Source organism: Canis lupus, chromosome 16, assembly GCF_011100685.1.
Source record: "Canis lupus familiaris isolate Mischka breed German Shepherd chromosome 16, alternate assembly UU_Cfam_GSD_1.0, whole genome shotgun sequence".
In the NCBI taxonomy this organism is placed as follows: domain Eukaryota; kingdom Metazoa; phylum Chordata; class Mammalia; order Carnivora; family Canidae; genus Canis; species Canis lupus.
In genome coordinates, this window is record NC_049237.1 from 34,195,394 (window position 1) to 34,209,233 (window position 13,840).

Consider the following 13,840-nt stretch of genomic DNA (forward strand, 5'->3'; position numbering starts at 1 on the left):
AACTCTCAGCTTTCAGAGTTCCTGCATGTGGCACCGATAACACAGAGTGGCAAGCGCCCTCCAAGCTCATTTGACTTTGTTCTTGCATTACCACTGGAGGCACACACAGACTTCTTCATGTCTGACCTTGACCAGAAAGCACACAGATGGCCAAGAAGATAGCCTTATGGTGGTAATCATATTCACCACGTAGTTAACAGAAATATAACGAATCCTCCCTTACAAACCCCAATTTTTTATTTCCCTTCTTCATATTACTATCTAGAAATATAACCATGTGGTTAAATACTGAGCAGAAATACCACTGTGTCAAGATAACGAATCGCCTTTGCCACCATGTTCAACTGAGGATCTTGTCATCATTATTCCATTGGGCCCAACAATGGTCAGAAAAAGGAAGGCTGATTCCTGAAGCCATGCTTAAAATCCATAAAGGCTATCTGGGATACACGTGTGAGGCAGAGCAGACAGGGGTTGTCTTTTCTCACTCTCTACTAATGCAAGGAAAGTGACCTAGCTTCACCTTGGAAACCAAAAAAGAGCAGAAAATTTCAGCATTACATTAAAATATCGGTAAATTTAGAGACCAGAAATTGCCACAGAGGGGCAGTCGTTATGTGGGCACTGAAATAGGAAGGAAAATCCCAAATGAGCTCATAGTCACTGGAAAGATTTTTAAAAGGGAGAATCAGGTTGAAAGAGAAAAACACACACACACACAAGCAAAGTTAACAGGAGAAAACAGGCATATTTGTCATTCAATCTAGGAGGGATAAAGAAAACCAGAGCCAAATAGATATTGTGCCTACTGGGGAAGAAGTAATTGAAACATGGTGAAAGGAAGTTCATAACAAGAGGATTCTGCTATGGTCTAGCATGAAACCAAAGCCCTGTCACTTAGATGGGAGGTGAGAGAAGTAGGCTGAGGGAATCACCCCCTCTGTCAAACCAAACTGAATAGGATACATTGAGGCTATTCAATGTTTTTCCATCTCAAGCTACAAATTTCTCTGTAGTATTGTAGCAGCTTGAAGCAGATATGAACTAGTGACAGTTGGTTCTAGAGAATGTCATGATCAAAATTTAGGTTTCAGAGAAATCACCATATCTTTGTTATCTTGCAGCCCTACACCTAGAAAAGTGGCAGGCACATGGTAGGTATTCAATAAATATGGAGTAGTTGATTCAGTTGTAGCAGATGTAGCCAGAGCCTTGATCTTGTCCTCTCAGCCCACCCTGAGGTCACCAGCGGTCTCAATTGTGAAATCCCTTATTTGCTCAAGGCTTCCATTGTGTTGGTCCTAGTCTAGCCATAGCTAAGCTTTAGGCTAGAAATGCCTGAGGTGCTCACCTGGGCCCATACGACTTGTGGCAGCCCCCACGACCATTTCTGACCAGAACCAGTGTTGTGGCTGGACTAGCCCTTGTGGTTCTCATTATGAGCCCAGGAATAGAGGGCAGGAACCTGGGCCTGGGCTCTACCTTTGTGAGGATCAAGGGTAGGGTGCCTAGGGTTTCTCGGGTTCACCCTTTATTGGCAAATATAAAACAGAAGAGTGGGAATTAGGGTGCAGGAAGGGAGAAGTGGGTGTCACTCAAGTAGTCAGTTATCCAGGTTACCCAGGGCTTTCTAAAAGGGGAACTTGATGGGTGGGGTGGCCTGGTTTCTTATCTGGTTGTTTTGCTAGTAGCTACATCCTACAGTGGGCAATTTGTTCATTCAGGATGGGTGTCTTTGAAATGGATACCTCGGCAATTAAAAGTTTAAAGGCAGGCACTTATACTACAGCTTCCTCAGCTTCCTCGCATTTCTCACCTGCAGGACCTGTCAACCTGGGCACTGAGCAGACCACAAGTGCCACAGGAACCATCCTCAACTAAAGAGAGGCAGAAGTGAGGAATGTAAAAACTTCCTTGCTCCTGGGTGAGACAAGTCTGAGTGTCTCTGAGTAGGTCCCTAGAAGACAAACCATTTCCACCTCTGAAACCTGCTCACTAAAGAATATTTACTCACTTTCCTCTCTTCTGTCTTATTTTTCCAACCCTGTAATATACTTCCTGGGATAACATCTGAATAAACTAGTTGCACCCAAATCGTTGTCTTAAAGTTGCCTTTTGGATGGTTCAAAAACTAAAACCAAATTACTATTAAATACGTATTAAGCCTATTAAGTGACTTTCTCATATTATTCCACTACACTTGTGATTCCTTTCACAGAGTCTATGACCCCTGGGCTCTGAAGTTATTAGTCAGGGAGAAATGTGGTTTTGAATCCCATGAGACAAATTTTGTTACTCATCAGAGTGAATAAAGACTGAATATTCAGATTCTGTTGGTTATAAAGCCAAAGCAAGACATTCATTTATCAAAATTTTTAAAGAAATCTGAATACCAAACTGTTGAACCAATCATTTATAACCCATTTCCAAGAGATTTGTATTAATTCTAATATTAATTCCGCACGTAGACCCAACTTATTTTCGTCCAAATTACTTACCCTCTCAGTAGCTCCATTTTTCTTGTTTGTGGAATGGAGATAATCATGCTCACCAGCTCCTTCACAAGGACACTGTGAGGATTAATGAGTTAATGCTGGGGAGCACGTTTCTGCCTTAGATGAATGTTGCTATATAAATGCAAATTATTGCATTACAGCTAGGCTTACATGTGCTAATGCAATAACTTCTAGATTCTAGATTCTTTCATAATACTGAAAAATAATTCTAATCTGAACACAGCTTCCTCGATTTTTTTGTCCAAGAGAAAAAGCAATCAGTGTGAAGGGTAGCCAGGACGGATGGAGTTCCTCCAGATACTTTTTCTCAGGACTTCTCCCCATCTGCTAATTGCTCAGGGGTGGTGAGTCTGCTCCCTCCTCAGCTACTGTGCAAGTGATCATCCCTCCTTCACCTGCTGTGTGACCAGGTGTTTCCATCACTTCTGGAGCCCTTTGAGACTTATTTAAATGAGCTGTCTGCTTCTATTAAAAGAAAATCTTTCTATATCTTACTTCTTTCTCCTAATTCACCTCTTTGAAGCCTGACTATGTGGATTCTACATAGTCAAAGAGGAGAGGAGAGGAGAGTCTTTAATATCCCTCTGATCAAATTATCCCCTGCATAACACTTGGGCAACTTCCCTGATCTGTAGGATGATGTCCACTCCTTGGCTTGACTCTCTGCCTTCTCCCTTCCGAATTTGACCACAAGGCTCTTTCATCCCTCTCTGTCACTATTATCCTGCACAAAGAGAAAATCCTTCTCTTATCCACCTTTCAGCTTTGAACATCTGGATTTAGTCCTTGTAGGGCCCTTACTACCTGTGTGACCTTGTATAAATTCTTTTTTAGCTTAAATTTTTTAAAAAATCAACATATATGCAACGTGGAACAAAATTCAAAAGATGCAAAAAGCGAAAAAGCAAGTCCAATGATCTGCTGCCTGCAAGCTGAAGAACCAGGAAAGCTGGTGGTATAATTCAGTCCAACACTGAAGACCTGAGAACCGGGAGGGCAACCAGCCCTGGAGTTCAAAGGTACAAGAATCAGGAGCTTCAGTGTCCAAGGACAGGAGAAGATGGGTATCCCAGCTCAAGAAGAGAGAGTATTCAGTTCTGCTGCCCTTTTGTTTTATTTAGGCCCTCAACAGGTGGATGAGGCCCACTCACATCAGTGAGGGGACTTCTTTACTCAGCCGACCAATTCATATGCTAATTTCTTTTGGAAGCACCCTCACTGAAAAAAATAATGTTTTATTAGCTCTCTGGGTATTTCTTAACCACAAAACTAACCATCACAATATCTTTTTTAAAAGATTTATTTATTTATTTATTTATTTATTTATTTATTTATTTGAGAGAGAGAAAGAAAGCTCAGAGCAAGAGAGAGAGAGAGCAAGCAACCTAGGAGTGAACACATGGGCACAGGGGTTGGGGAAGGGACAGAGGAGAAGCCTCCAGGCTGAGCAGGGAGCCCAACAGATTCCATCCCAGGATGCTGGGATCAGGACCTGAGCTGAAGGCAGACACTTAACCGACTGAGCCACTCAGGTGTCCCCATCACAACATCTTATACTAATGTCATACAAATGACATTTCTTTGCTTTGTGTGGGTTTGTGTTTCACCTCTGCACGATCATACATGTCCATCCCTAACTCCCCCTAACTTTCCAGCTTCGTTTCAGATGTCCCTTATTCTTACTTGCTCTAGCCACTTAGGCATTTTAATATTAAATTTTTATTATTACCTAATAAAAACAAGGCTTTATAGTTGTGTGTTCTTTCTTTTTTTTTTTTTTTTTAAGTAGAGGGGTTAGGCAAAATAGATGGAGATGATCAAAAGGTACAAAATTCCAGTTAGGACAAATAAGTCCTAGAGTGATAATGTACAGCATGGTGACTATAGTTAATAATACTGTATTGTACATTTGAAAGTTACTGAGAGAGTAAATCTTAAAAGTTCTCTTCACACACACAGAAATTCTAGCTATGTGTTATGGTGGATGTTAACTAAGCTTATGTAATCATTTCACAATATATACATATACAAAATCAATCATTATGTTGTACATCTAAAACAATGTCATGTCAATTATATCTCAATAAAAAAAATTTAAGTAGCACTACACATTTTCAGAACTAAAACAACAGTTCCCAAGTCACCCCCAATCATTGTCCAACCCAATTTTCAGCTCCTTTAAGTGTTTTTTGTGGTATTTGCAGATATTGTTATCATAATGCTCTGTTCTTGATTTATTGATTTCAGATATTATCCATGAACTCCTCCTAACAGTAAATAAGGATTCATAAACAATCATTTCTAATACTTCTCTGATAATACCACCGATTTAGATATATCACAATTTTTAAAAAAGAAAGCATTGTGATTTCTGTACTGTGATTATGTAATTATTGTTTACTACTAAACCAAAAGTATAATTTGGTTACATTTTCCTCTGGTCTTTTCTGGAGTTAACAGTTGATTCTTCTATTTCTTTCTTTTATTTTTATTTTCCTTTTTTCTTTATTAAAGATTTTCTTTATTTTTGAGAAAGAGAATTAGCATAAGCCAAGGCAGAGGGACAGAGGGAGAAGCATGAGTGCATGTGTGTTTTCTTAGAGCCCACTAGTCTTCTACTCCAATCTAAACTAATAGTTCTCTAGGATTTTGGCAGAGAATTCCCAGGACTTTCTATCTTACTTTTTTTTTTTTAATCCTAGGACTTTCTTTTGTCATTATCTTGGGAGTTCTCTCTCTATTTCTCCGTCTCTCTCTTTTAAGCAAACTCTACACCCAACATGGGGCTTGAACTCATGACCCCAACCAAGATCAAGAGTCTCACATTCTATAGACTGAGCCCACCAGCGAAGGACCCATCAGGAGATCTCTTTACCCCTCTTCTATGTTGTATCTCCTATTTCCTTGATCTCAAATCTACCTCCTTCTTTTTGTATTTCATCTCAGTGGAATATACCATGCAGATACTTCCTGAGAAAGAGTGCTTGTGAGGTAAATATTTCTGTCTGAGAATATGTTTATTCTCCCATCTGCATTTTTTGATAGTTTATCTAGGTAGAGAATTCTAAGTTAAAAATATTTTCCCTTAAGATTTTGAAGACAGGGGATCCCTGGGTGGCGCAGCGGTTTGGCGCCTGCCTTTGGCCCAGGGCGCGATCCTGGAGACCTGGGATTGCATCCCACGTCGGGCTCCCGGTGCATGGAGCCTGCTTCTCTCTCTGCCTCTGTGTGTGTGTGTGTGTGTGTGTGTGTGACTATCATAAAAATAAATAAATAAATAAATAAATCTATTTAAAAAAAAAGATTTTGAAGACATTGCTTTCTTGCTTCTTTTTTTTTTTTTTAAGATTTTATTTATTTATTCATGATAGACATGGAGGGGGGCAGAGAAACAGGCAGAGGGAGAAGCAGGCTCCATGCCGGGAGCCCTACGGGGACATGATCCCGGGACTCCAGGATCATGCCCTGGATCAAAGGCAGTCGCTAAACTGCTGAGTCACCCAGGGATCCCCTGCTTTCTTGCTTCCAGTGCTATTGATAAGTATGGCATCTTTCTAATTCTTGACTCTCTGCAAATATTAGGGATTTTCTTTATTCCAGTGTGGAGGATTCTTGGAAGACATCAGCAGCAGAAGCATTTTTTTTATAATAAATTTATTTTTTATTGGTGTTCAATTTACCAACATACAGAATAACACCCAGTGCTCATCACGTCAAGTGCCCCCCTCAGTGCCCGTCACCCAGTCACGCCCACCCCCCCCCCGCCCCCCCTCCCCTTCCACCACCCCTAGTTCGTTTCCCAGAGTTAGGAGTCTTTATGTTCTGTCTCCTTTTCTTTTTTTTTTTTTTTATTTATTTATGATAGAGAGAGAGAGGCAGAGACACAGGCAGAGGGTGAAGCAGGCTACATGCACCGGGAGCCCGACGTGGGATTCGATTCCGGGTCTCCAGGATCCCGCCCTGGGCCAAGGGCAGGCGCTAAACCTCTGCGCCACCCAGGGTTCCCTCTGTCTCCTTTTCTGATATTTCCCACACATTTCTCAGCAGAAGCATTTTGAATCTCTCTAAATCCTCCCATAAAATAGAGTAATTATAGGGCAAAACAAAAATAAAAAACTAAGTAATGAGATATCCCCTGAGCCCCAAAGTACAAGCAGGTGAGGACAAAATAGCAGCATAGGATCTGCAATAGTATCTGCATTTAAGCAGGAGAAAAGCAGAGGGAAGCAATGAGAGTCTGATAGACTTGAAAACAGGAGAACCCCATGGCTAACAGGTATTCACTGGAAAGCACAGTGGGTCAAATTTAGAACTGCATCTGAATATGGAAAAGGTTTTATCCACTTCAGCAGCAGCTGAGAACAATAGGTCTTCTCCTTGTAAAATAAGCTAGACAAAACAAATATTAAATCTGTAAGTCAAGAAATCTTGTCTAAGTCTCTTCAATAAATGGTGCTGGGAAAATTGGGCATCCACATGCAGAAGAATGAAACTGACCACTCTCTTTCACCATACACAAAGATAAACTCAAAATGGATGAAAGATCTAAATGTGAGACAAGATTCCATCAAAATCCTAGAGAAGAACACAGGCAACACCCTTTTTGAACTCGGCCATAGTAACTTCTTGCAAGATACATCCACGAAGGCAAAAGAAACAAAAGCAAAAATGAACTATTGGGACTTCATCAAGATAAGAAGCTTTTGCACAGCAAAGGATACAGTCAACAAAACTCAAAGACAACCTACAGAATGGGAGAAGATATTTGCAAATGACATATCAGATAAAGGGCTAGTTTCCAAGATCTATAAAGAACTTATTAAACTCAACACCAAAGAAACAAACAATCCAATCATGAAATGGGCAAAAGACATGAACAGAAATCTCACAGAGGAAGACATAGACATGGCCAACATGCATATGAGAAAATGCTCTGCATCACTTGCCATCAGGGAAATACAAATCAAAACCACAATGAGATACCACCTCACACCAGTGAGAATGGGGCAAATTAACAAGGCAGGAAACCACAAATGTTGGAGAGGATGCGGAGAAAAGGGAACCCTCTTACACTGTTGGTGGGAATGTGAACTGGTGCAGCCACTCTGGAAAACTGTGTGGAGGTTCCTCAAACAGTTAAAAATATACCTGCCCTACGACCCAGCAATTGCACTGTTGGGGATTTACCCCAAAGATACAGATGCAATGAAACGCCGGGACACCTGCACCCCGATGTTTATAGCAGCAATGGCCACGATAGCCAAACGTGGAAGGAGCCTCGGTGTCCAACGAAAGATGAATGGATAAAGAAGATGTGGTTTATGTATACAATGGAATATTACTCAGCTATTAGAAATGACAAATACCCACCATTTGCTTCAACGTGGATGGAACTGGAGGGTATTATGCTGAGTGAAGTAAGTCAGTCGGAGAAGGACAAACATTATATGTTCTCATTCATTTGGGGAATATAAATAATAGTGAAAGGGAATATAAGGGAAGGGAGAAGAAATGTGTGGGAAATATCAGAAAGGGAGACAGAACGTAAAGACTGCTAACTCTGGGAAACGAACTAGGGGTGTAGAAGGGGAGGAGGGCGGGGGGTGGGAGTGAATGGGTGACGGCACTGGGGGTTATTCTGTATGTTAGTAAATTGAACATCAATAAAAAATAAATTAAAAAAAATAAAAAAAATGGACAAATAATCCTAAAAAAAAAAAAAGAAATCTTGTCTAAAAAAAAAGAAAACCCTTAAAACTACACATTGAAAAAGTACGCCAAATACATAATTATATCAACCTGAAAATCACCAATCCAAGACATTTCTTTTTTTTTTTTTTTTTTTTTTTTCTTTTTTTTTTTTTAAGATTTTATTTATTTATTCATGATAGTCACACACAAAGAGAGAGAGAGAGAGGCAGAGACACAGGCAGAGGGAGAAGCAGGCTCCATGCAGGGAGCCCGACGTGGGATTCGATCCCGGGTCTCCAGGATCGCGCCCTGGGCCAAAGGCAGGCGCCAAACCGCTGCGCCACCCAGGGATCCCCCAAGACATTTCTAATAAAACTACTGGACTTGAAAGAAAAAATTATCTGAGCATCTAGGCACAAACAGCAAATGACATAAAGAAAGAAAATTAGACTGCCATCAAACTTTTATCAGCAATAGTTATGCAAAAAAAAAAAAAAGAGTAATAGTTTAAGTTACTCAAGAGAAGAAAATGTGAGCCAAGGATTTTATATCCAGCAAAAATGACTTTCAAATATAAAGGGACAGGGGCAGACTATTATTACCATATACAAGCACAGATTTTCTTGCATGTTGTTCCTATGGGCCCTTCCTGTGGAATCTACTAAAGAAGAGCTTTGAACAACCACGGTGACTAGAAAGAGAGGTAGAACAACTGTCTGAGAACACTCATATACCAATGTTATATCTACACTTCGGGTAGGTGTTTCTTCATGCATCATCCTGGGAATTTAAAGGACCATTTCAATCTTGAAACTTAGTTCAGAGAAATGTCCTTGTATTATTCATTTGAAAAATCTCCTCCCCTAAAAGCAAAAGACAGGCGGGGTCAAGCATCTGGCTGGTTCAGTTGGTCGAGTGTGCGATTCTTCATCTCAGGCTTGTGGGTTCAAGCCTCACACTGAGTGCAGAGATTATTTAAAAATACAATCTTTAGGGATGCCTGGGTGGCTCAGCCAGTTGAGCCTCTGCCTTTGGCTCAGGTCATGGAATTGAACCCCTGCATTGAGTTCCCTGCTCTGCAGGGAGCCTGCTTCTCCCTCTCCCTCTGCCTGCAGCTCCCCAACTCATGCTCTCTCTCTCTCTCTCTCTCTTCTGTCAAATAAAATATTTTTTAAAAAAATAAAATAAAATCTTAAAAAAAAAAAAAGAAAAAAGACAATCCCTCCCTTATATATTTTTTTCTCTTCTGAAACGCTTATATATCAGATTTACTGGATGTCCTGTCTCTCTGCCTTTTTGTGATACATTTTGGGAGTTTCCTGACTTTATCTTCCAGCCTCTATACTGAAAGTTTCACTTTTTAAAATTTTTTAAAGATTTTATTTTTGAGTAATCTCTCCATCTAATGTGGGGCTCCAGCTCACAACCCCAAGATCAAGGATCAAATACTCTACTGATGGAGCCAGTCAGGAACCCCTGAAGGTTTTTTACTTAATCTCTCATATTTAAAATTTCCAAATATTCTATTTTTTTTTTAACAGAGATTGTATTGTTTCATGGATAGAGTATCATCTCTGACTTCTGTGAGGACATTATAGTTACAAGATTTTTCTTCTGCTCTTTATAATATCTGTTTCCTCTGCATCACTTTCCCAGCCTCTGTATTTCAGAATCCTGGCTTTCTTCCAGTGTATGGAGACCTGTAATTGTCCGCTCAGATTAAAGTGGAATATTAGGGAGCTGACTAAAACTCTGTAAGCATAGACTGGTTTGACCAAGGTAGGGCATTTAGGCAAGGACCCCGGTGATTTAAGAGACCTAAAAAAATCCATTTTAACTTTTTTCCTCTGGGACCATTCTGTTTCCCTAGAGAAGTGTCTTGTGGTTTGGTTTTGCTTTTTTTTTCCTGGAAAACCTAACCCCGGTTGCTACCATTCTGGGAGATGAACAGGGAAAGGTGTTTGATTGGGTGGGGCGGGCACTCTGCCTTTTCACTGTGCAAATTCTTATTTATGCTGCTTCCTGACAGTACTACACCTGACTCTCTGCCACACTGCCTCCTGTCCCCACGTGAGGAACTTCTCCCATTCAGTTTCTCCAGATTATAAACCTCTGGTGCCCTACAGAAGCTGGAGGAAAGATTGTCACTTAGCTATGAAATATGGGGAAAAAAGAACTGGAATCTATTTTTTTTTAGATTTTATTTATTTGTTCATGAGAGACACAGAGAGAGAGAAAGAGAGAGAGAGAGAGAGAGAGAGAGAGAGAGAGGCAGAGACACAGGCAGAGGGAGAAGCAGGCTCCCTATAGGGAGCCCGATGTAGGACTCGATCCCGGGACCCCAGGATCACGCTCTGAGCTGAAGGCAGACGCTCAACCACTGAACCACTTAGGTATCCCCAGGAATCTGTTTTATATATAGACTTTCAGCCAATCATTACTTTTAGCCCCATCAATCATTTTCTACCATCCACTCTTCCTAGTGCCTCCAGAAACTGACCCTTTCTATAGTTTTTTGGGAAGTGCGCTTTCTCTTCTTTGTCACCCTTATGCAAACATGTAAGTTTTTAGCTTTCTCTGTTCTGTGAAAGTTATTAATCACTCCTCCTCTGCTTAGCATCCTCCAAAAATTCGTTGACATGCTAGTCCGAGGTTGTGTCTGTTTCTCTTTACCCTTGTGAATTCTCATATCTCAAATTCATTTTCTGTCATGTTATTGGGTGTTGGGAAGAAGCAGCTATAAACAAACCTATTCAATGTATGTTTAAAAGGAAGTCCTCCTTTCTATTGCTTGAATAAAAGCATTGTGTTACTTTCAATGGCAGGGTTTTCACACTTGCTGTTTCCTCCCTATAAAAGGTTCTTTGTTCTTCCTTCACTCCAGAATATCCATTCACCTGATGTAGTGGGTTGAATTGTGTCTCTGGGGAAAAGATATACCCAAACCAGTACCTGTGAGTGTGATTTTATTTGGAAATGAGATCTTTGCAGATATAATTAAGGATCTCAAGATGACATCTCCCTGGATTAGGGTGGGACCTAAATTCAAGGACTGCTGTGATGTTCTTATAAGAGAAAGCAGAGGGAGGTTTGTAACACAGAGACAGAGAGAAGACCCAAAGAGGTCCCTGTGAAGACAGGGGCAGAGATGTGAGTGATGCGACCACCAGCCATGGAACTCCAGGAGCTGCGAGAAACTGGAAGAAGCAAAGATGTGTTCTCTCTTCGAGCCTTCAGAGGGAGCACACTCATGTCAACACCTTGATTTGGACTTCTGAGATCCAGAACTCTAAAAGAATAAATTTCTATTGTTTTAAGGTACCAACTTTGGGCTTATATGTTGGGGCAGCTCTAGGAAACTAATACTCTTGGATAATTTCAATTCATTCTGCCGGTCTCTGCCTAAACATCACACTAATATAGGTCCACCAAATTTGGTCCCTCTGATATATAACTTCATTGCATTGATTTGTAGTATTACAACAATTTTCTTCTTTTTTTAAAAAAAATTATTTATTTATTCATGAGAAACACACAGAGAGAGGCAGAAGCATAGGCAGAGGGAGAAGCAGGCCCCCTATAACTGGGAGCCTGATGAGGGACTCAATCCCAGAACCCCACGATGACGCCCTGAGCCGAAGGCAGACACTCAACTGCTGAACCACCCATGCGTCCCATAACAAATTTCGTTGCATAATCATTTGTGTACTTTGTTTTGTACCTATTTCTCATGAGGGGCAGGACTATATTAGTCTTGTTCACTCTTGTATCTATCTTCCTGACACATAGCTCCTACATCCAAAAATCAAATATTGGGGGTGTGCCTGGGTGGCTCAATCAGTTAATGATCCACTCTTGATTTTGGCTCAGGTCATGATCTCAGGGGTTGTAAAACCAATCCTTGTACTGGGCTCTGCTTTGGGATCCAAGAGAGGCTTGGAACCTGCTTAAGAGTGTCTTTCTCCTTCTCCCTCTGCCTCTCCCCCTCTCTCTCTCTAAGGAAAAACAAATAATAGGATTAGAGAGATAGAACAAACTGTAATATGTAAGATTTATTATAAATGCCAAAGAAGTAAAACGTGCAGAGAAAAATTTAGCCAGAGATTCCAGGAAAGTCTTTGTAAAGAAAGTAACCTTTAGGTTACCTATCCTCCCAGCAACCACAGCATCTATTATGGTGGGAGCAAATAAACATTTGTTGGTGGCGGCCATAATAGGTCCTTCAAGAGTTAATCATATTTCAGACACTATGGTTAAGTTGTTTTCTCCTCTGTGTCATCATTAAGCCTTGAAACAGGCAGAAGCAGATGCAGCATACTTTTCCCATCATATCTCAGGTTGGGAAAAAGTCAGTGAGTCTGTGGGCTTCTGTATTTATAATTTTTTAAAAGATTTATTTATTTATTTATTTATTTATTTATTTATTTATTTATAGGACAGGGGGAGGGCAGAGAGAGAGGAAGAGAGAGTCTCAAACACACTCTGAGTTGAGCACAAAGCCCAATGCAGGGCTCAATCTCATGACTCCAAGATCATGACTAGAGCTGAAACCAAGAGTTGGATGCTCAGCTGACTCTGCCACCCAGGTGCCCCTGTGTTTATAATTTTTTTTATCACCGTTTTACCAAGTATTCCTGAGGCTGGAGCAAGGTGTCTTCTAGCAGCTTTATTCTATACTTCTTTTTTTTTTAAGATTTATTTATTTATTTATTTATGATAGACACACAGAGAGAGAGAGAGAGAGAGAGGCAGAGACACAGACACAGGCAGAGGGAGAAGCAGGCTCCATGCCAGGAGCCTGACGCAGAACTCGATCCCGGGACTCCAGGATCACTACCTGGGCCAAAGGCAGGCACCAAACCGCTGAGCCACCCAGGGATCCCCTATACTTATTTTAATCTCTATATATCCTTAGTTTTGCACCCGGCACAACAATATATGGTTGATACATGTGTTCGTGTTGTGTAACTATATATTTCTGTGCTTCCCCCACTAATATGAAAGACCAAGGAGAAGACTATGACTACTTCATCACTGTGAGCCTCTCCCCGAACAAAATGCCTGGCATACAATAGGAGAGCAGCATATGTTTGTTAAATAAATGAATGTCACTTAGTGAAACTTGCTCTATCCCTGAAATTCTGGGATAGAATCCTCATTCTGGATAATTTCTAAGAGTTGAACTTTTTAAAACTGTGGTTATATTACATACATATGAGATGCCTGTAAATCAGGACTTAAACCAAATGGGTGCTCTTTTGGAGATGCTGGACCCAATTCCAATGCATAAGGGTGGGAAGTTTTCATACACAACACCTAGCAATTCTTGAACACCAACAAAGCATCCAAGAATTCAACACAATTCTGATACTGTCTACTTGGAGATAGCATCAGACTCCACAGGTTAAGAGTTCAATCATACTAGAAAGCCCTCCATCCCCCATTTCTGATACCAGTCACCAGCTCCAGGCTGTTTCGTGTGCTTCTGACTGAGAAGCTACAGATTGGAGGATCCAATGACCTCCTCCTTAGGTTTGATTAAGCTCACAGAACTCAGGGAAGCATGTTTACCACTGTATTAAAGTATATGAATCAACAGCTGGGTAAAGAGATACATGGGGCAAGATCCTGAA